This window comes from Lactuca serriola, chromosome 4 (assembly GCF_051521515.1).
Source record: "Lactuca serriola cultivar US96UC23 chromosome 4, Lser_US96UC23_V15, whole genome shotgun sequence".
Lineage (NCBI taxonomy): Eukaryota > Viridiplantae > Streptophyta > Magnoliopsida > Asterales > Asteraceae > Lactuca > Lactuca serriola.
Genome location: NC_136411.1, coordinates 246,972,664 through 246,980,224, shown reverse-complemented (window position 1 = coordinate 246,980,224; position 7,561 = coordinate 246,972,664).

Below are 7,561 nucleotides of genomic sequence, written 5' to 3'. Positions count from 1 at the left end.
TATGCGCTGCGTACGAGCGTACGCCCCGCGTACCGAGGCGGTTTAACCTTTCTATAAATAGGATGCGAGGGCTTCCGAGAAAAGGGCTCATTTCTCTCCTCTCTCTCACAATCTTGCCTCGTTTTCCGTGCCCGTTCAAACCCGAAGCTCTGGTCTTTTTGCTCAAGTCCCGAGGGTCGATTTTACTCCCGAGATTCCCGAGAATTCCGAGGAAAATCCGTTTCCCGAGACGAAACTCTGCCCGGTTTTCCATCTCGCTATCTTCAAACTTTCAAGTGAGTTCATACCCCTTAATTTACCTTTTAAATATTTTATAAACTTTTTTATATGCTTTCAAGGGGGGGATTACAAGTAAAACACACGAGTATTATCGTGTGTTACATAAAGAAACTCTTTTATATGCTGTTATATATCCAAATCACATGCGATTTATAAACCTTTAAGGAACTTTAATATATATAACATATGTTAAAATAACATTCTATATTTTGAAATATAAATTTGTTGTAATGCATGTATAAACTAAACTTTTCTTAGATTATTCTTGTCTATCTTAGACTCTACACCAAAAATCTATGCTTTCATAAACAAGTGATTCCTTTTCTAGGTATTTCTAAACAAACAAGACACACTTTTAGAAAACTATAATAGGTATATTTTTACGAACAAAGTTCTAACTCTTATGTACTAGAAACATGAATTTCAAGAAGTTCACTTTCATATACAAGAACAAACGTAACATTTTAACAAGTAGATCTGTTTTTATACCACGGTTTTGTGAGACACTAACTTCATGTACGTTCGAGTACACATTTCAAGTCCTGTATTATATACCAGAATCCCTTGGAGGGGGAGCGTGGTGTTTGTGTATAGATCTATACGGGCTTGACAACCCGCGCCCTGACTGTTAGCTGCAGTCCACCGTTTGGGGTGACAAACGTCATAACATTCCAACGCCTGAAGAACGTTGTGTATAGGCATTCCGAGTCAATAGTATGGTTATAAAACTCACAAAGGGTATTAAAAATGCATTGATTTACAAGGTTTTCAAACTCATTGGTTATTTTACACTTACATACATTTTAGAAACAAACATTGGTCTTGAGTGAAGGCTACTATTATACTAGTAGAAAATATAGGATTTTCTAAACACAAACAAACAAAGACAAAACAATTCATTTCATTCAAACATTGTCATTTAAATACTTATGAAACTCACCAGCTTAAATGCTGATCTACTCTTTCAAAATTTACTTGTATGTCCCAGGAAATCAGTAAATTTCAGGTATTCATTTTGCTTTTGATGAAGGGATGCTGCGGCGCCAGTTTAATCTCGTATTTTGACATCATATTGTAATTGGTTTTGAACATGTAACTTTTGACAAATGTAAACTTTCAATTATATATATGATGGTTGTATTGCTTTCTTTACTATGTATTCATTTGTTACGTTACCACATGAAGTCATCCGCCCCCGAACGTTTCCGCCGTTCAGGTTTGCGGGTGTGACAGAGGCAGTTGAAGCCTCATGAGACGAGATATCCCACCCACGATCTGGAGTTGGGGGCTTTGGTGTTCGCCCTCAAGATCTGGCATCACTATCTGTATGGGGTTCGGTGTACGATATACACTGACCACAAGAGCTTGAAGTATTTGATGGATCAGACCAATCTGAACATGCGGCAGAGGAGATGGTTGGATGTGGTAAAGGATTATGATTGCGAGATCCTGTACCACCCAGGCAAGGCTAATGTGGTAGCCGACGCCCTGAGTCATAGGGCAGAGGGTGCCCCGATGCGGGATATTTGTATGAGGTTGACGGTGATGACTCCGGTATTGGATACCATCATAGAGGCCCAGGCCGAGGCAGTGAGACCGGAGAACCGTAAGAGAGAGCGAGTTATCGGGCAGGTGTCAGGGTTTGTTACCGATAGCCGAGGGCTTATGACCTTTCAGGGTCGGATTTGGGTACCGTTTGTGGGTGGGACGCGTACTATCTTGATGGAGGAGGCGCACAGATCGAAGTTTTCTATCCATCCCGGGGCCACTAAGATGTATCTGGATCTGAAGAAGGAGTATTGGTGGCCCTGTATGAATAGGGATGTGGCGTGGTTCGTTAAGAGATGCCTAACCTGTCGTAGGGTTAAGGCCTAGCACCAGAAACTGCATGGTAAGCTGTAGCCACTTGAGATTCCGAAGTGGAAGTGGGAGCAGATATCCATGGATTTCATCACCAAATTGCCGAGAACGGCAAGGGGTGTCGACGCGATATGGGTGATAGTGGACCGATTGACGAAGAGCGCCCACTTTCTCGCTATTAGTGAGAGTTCTTCTGCGGAAAGATTGGCAGAGCTATACGTGAGGGAGGTTGTCACACCCTCAAACCAAGGATGGCGGAAACGTTCGAGGGTGGAGGACTTCATGTAGAGTATCACAACAACGAGTATAATAATGCTCAAAGTAAATACAACCATCATAAATATAACTGAAAAAGTTACACCAATGTAAATTTTTACATGATTCGAATCAATTACATTATGAAACAAAATGAACTGTTTGACGATTTATCGTCCCATCCTCAAAACGTTGTTGGTTTCCTGTTTTCACTGAATTCCTGAGAATACAAGTAGTTTTGAAAAATGTCAACACAAAGGTTGGTGAGTTCATAAGAGATTTTATTGGAGAAGTAAACCGTTTCCTTGTAAAAACGAGGTGATATGTATTCAGAAAATCCAATATTTTCTTTATAAAATTTATGTAATGTAGTCTTATAACCGACGACCAAAATGTATAAGTAACCTTTCTTATTAAAGGAAAATAAAATGTGCTTAAATTGACATAAACGCACTTGAATTAAATGATGTTCCCGCAAATTCTTATGTTTGTTAATACTTAATGTATATGTAGTCCTAAGTCTCAGGACCGAGAAAATAACAAGTATCGTCTATACTTAAAGTTATAAATGTGGTTTCAAATGATGTGTAGTCATAAATACCAAAAACCGAATGTAGACAGTAATATCGGTACTTATTGAGATAAAAAGTGATTTTAAAATCGACATAAAACCCATTTAAGTTTTATAAAAATCCCGTAAACTTTATGTATTGTTATATCCTTATGTGAGCCGCTATAATCATACTTAAGACTAAATGAACCTGCCACGACGTTTCTCAGGCGTCGTAAAACTGAAATGACATTTGTCACCCGTAGACCTGCAGGTCCAACTGTAGCTAACAGCAAGGTGTGGGGTGTCAAACCCAATATAGATCTATACACAACTATCACGTTCTCCCTCCAGGAGACTCTGATTATAACGTACAGGATTTTATATTCCGCACTCGGACGTACGGAAAGAGAATGTCTCACAATTTAGGTTAACAAGTTTACAAGTTGTATGCGGGAGTGTAAAACCTTTCTGTATGAATGTACCCTTTTTGTACGTGTGTGTTAGGTGATGTATCGTAAACTATACCTATTATAGTTTTATCCAAAACGTTTGTAATATATAGGAACTCTTTTATGAAAAAGCGTTAGGATTATAAAACCCATTAAACTATGCTTATTATAGTTTATATATATATATATATATATATATATATATATATATATATATATACGTGTTCTAAATGACTGAGTAATCTTATCATGAATGACTTATTTTTAGTTTATGATGATAAAATTTACAACGTATCACATTCAATACTTAGAACTTGACATTATACACTTTGCTCAACATAATACAAAGTGTTATAAAAATTACAAGCTGTTAACAAATTTTCAGCCTTTCTACACTGTTTTTGAAAATTCATAGAAAAATCATACGAAGTCGAAAACTAAATCCGTAAATTCTGGGAGTTCCCAAAATGTGTCTAGTTTACTCAATATTTTTATCATGATTTTTAATGACCTGCAACTTAGGTGAAAAAGTCCATAATCACAGACTGGTCCGGATTGGTGTTTGAAATGATAGGCAGTTTTGTAAAAATCACCATAAATTGTAGAAAAATCATATGGAGGTGTGCAAGTAGTCATTTTAAAGCTAAGAAGTGGAACTACATGCACCTAAAACAGTTTTGAAAACTAAAATGTTTAATATGTCCAAAACAGTCCGTGAATGGAGTCCAACTTTTCTGATGAAAGCTGTCAGAAGAATTTAGTTATGTTCTTGGTGTTTTAACTTGTATTCCCCCCTAAAAACTTGAGAAAACATGAAAATGTAGGGGTATGAACTCACCTTGTGTGATTTCAGTAGATAAGTGTTGAAGAAGAGAAGTGTTCAACCCAAGAACACTTGAAGAATCCCTTGAAGATTCGAAGATCTAACACAAATATAATGGAGTTTGTGTAAGATATCCACGATTTGAGTGGAAATAATTGAGATAATCATAAAGGAAATGGATTATATTACCAAATGTGGAGGAAAAACTCAAGGTCAGCCCTTGAATCTCGGATTTCTAGAGAAAGAAAGTGAGAGAGAAAAGAGTTTGATCTTCTTGTGAAATGAGAGCAAATGAGAGAAAATGAGGAGAGAGGATGAATATCCAGCTCTCAAAAACGTGGAGATGGCTTGTGAGGGAGGTAAAAAGTAAAAGGAAGTGACAAGGTATGGTGGGGAGGAGTGTGGGTTAATCATGGAGTGGGTATGGGGTTGCTTGTGTCATAAAATAAGGTAAAGTCAACACTCTACCTTTCTACTTTACCTACTCTTATTTGGATAAGATTTTACCCTTAAAATATGATTAAATCATTAATTTAGGGGTCTTATATTTTAAAATAAAGTTTTGGGTGAAAATCCCATGTTAAAACAATTAAAAACGAGTCTTAAACGCAAAATTACGCGAAACCGGGTGAAAAATGAGCTTTCCAGCGAGACTCTTCGGACCTAGACCCCCGAATTTGGCGAAAATAGCCCAAAAACGGAAGTCTACGCGAAAAACGGACTTAAGGAAACGAACCCTCCGAACCGAAAGTACTATTCATGAACCGAACCGAAAGTACTATTCATGAAGGTCCGAACCGAGACTACTGTTCATCCGAGCCGAACCTCGCATAGAAGGAAGGTCCGAACCGAGACTACTGTTCATCCGAGCCGAACATCGCATAAGAGGAAGAACCGAACCCGAAGGTACTGTTCATTACTGTTCACAACAGTTCCTTCGGTTCTGGCTTCCCTTCGGACCGAACCGCCTGACTTCGCTTCTGACTTCTCTTCGGACCGAGCCTCGGACCAATCCTTGCTTCGCTTCTCGCTTCTGGCTCGCGTCTCTCGCCTCCGAACCGTGCACCCATCTGACCGAACTTCGGCCTAGGATTTTACCCTTAAAATATGATTAAATCATTAATTTAGGGGTCTTATATTTTAAAATAAAGTTTTGGGTGAAAATCCCATGTTAAAACAATTAAAAACGAGTCTTAAACGCAAAATTACGCGAAACCGGGTGAAAAATGAGCTTTCCTGCGAGACTCTTCGGACCTAGGCCGAGGTTCGGTCCCTAGGCCGAAGTTCGGTCAGATGGGTGCACGGTTCGGAGGCGAGAGACGCGAGCCAGAAGCGAGAAGCGAAGCAAGGATTGGTCCGAGGCTCGGTCCGAAGAGAAGTCAGAAGCGAAGTCAGGCGGTTCGGTCCGAAGGGAAGCCAGAACCGAAGGAACTGTTGTGAACAGTAATGAACAGTACCTTCGGGTTCGGTTCTTCCTCTTATGCGATGTTCGGCTCGGATGAACAGTAGTCTCGGTTCGGACCTTCCTTCTATGCGAGGTTCGGCTCGGATGAACAGTAGTCTCGGTTCGGACCTTCATGAATAGTACTTTCGGTTCGGTTCATGAATAGTACTTTCGGTTCGGAGGGTTCGTTTCCTTAAGTCCGTTTTTCGCGTAGACTTCCGTTTTTGGGCTATTTTCGCCAAATTCGGGGGTCGGGATGCCCCGAGTGATTATAGAAAGTTGGGGAGAGATTTCGAGAGAGATTTGAGAGAGAATCCACATACTCAAAGAGATTTGGGAGAGATTTGACATACTTGGGGAGATTTCACATACAGAGAGATATTTGGGAGAGACTTCACATACTTAGAGAGATTTGGGAGAGATTTGACATTCTTGGAGAGATTTCTCATACAAAGAGATATTTGGGAGAGATTTCACATACTTAGAGAGATTTGGGAGAGATTTGACATTCTTGGAGAGATTTCTCACACAAAGACAGATTTGGGAGAGATTTCACATACTTAGAGAGATTTGGGAGAGATTTGACATACTTGGAGAGATTTCACATACAGAGAGATATTTGGGAGAGATTTCACATACTTAGAGAGATTTGGGAGATATTTGACATTCTTAGAGAGATTTCTCATACAAAGAGAGATTTGGGAGAGATTTCACATACTTAGAGAGATTTGGGAGAGATTTGACATACTTGGAGAGATTTCACATACAAAGAGAGATTTGGGAGAGACTTCACATACTTAGAGAGATTTGGGAGAGATTTGACATACTTGGAGATGGAGTGAAAACGATTGAGAAAGGTTTCATTGGTGACCTTTTTGAGTGTCCGGCTACGCACTGCTAGGTCCGTAAACCCCGTTAAGCCTTGTTTAGGGATCTTGCATACTCCCGATGAATATGTAACGTTGTTTTATCGGTTTGGCTCTCCATGTACCACCGTTTTAGGTTAAGGAGATCTAAATGTACGCACTTTTCGATTTATGATTTCTCATTAGAATAGAGAGTTGTTTAGAAGTTACATAACGTAAACTCTAGTACTCACGGCAAATTGAGTTGACCGGTTTGACTTGTTGACTTTAGTTGACTTTGACTTGACCGAAAATTGACGGTTGTCACATCATCCCCCCGTTAGAGGGAATTTCGTCCCGAAATTCGAATTTAGGCAAGGAGTTGGTAAATGACTAAGGTCGGCTCTACATTATTTTGATTCTGACTAAGAGATGAGTTATTGTACACGAAATCTTAGCTCATACACATTATGATATAACCAATACTGGGCGGATAGTAAAATGTGTGATTCTACTTCAGTTTCACATCCCAACGAGGAAAAGAAACTAAGTCAGAATTCTCACATTCTATTATCTATCAGGTATTCGTTATATATAACTGGGGAATGTATAAGTGAGGAAATCATAACAAATAACTTAGTAATCCTTCTTACTACGAGGGTAGATAAGCAAGTCACTTACAACGACAACGATGAACTGATCCTAGTAAGAATGGCACATCCTATGAATACTGCGAACGGGTTGGTCCTATCCGAGGGGTATCACTACGGACTTGTAGCATTCGCATCGAATTTGGAGGGTTGTCCTCGGACATCCTTATTCCAATACTCGCGACTGGTGATATTCAGATCTCAGGTCCGATTCCTAAAGGGTACCTTGTTCCTTGTGGTTGGTCGGCCTATTCGTTTATGTGATGCAGATAGTAAAGGTTTCTACTGGAGATATTGTCAGGGCCTCTGAAGTTAATGGAACAATGAGCAATTTGCCTTTCTATTTGAAGAATAAGAACAGAGCTTTCCAGGGTGAAAAGCTTGGTTCTTCAACTTTATTGTT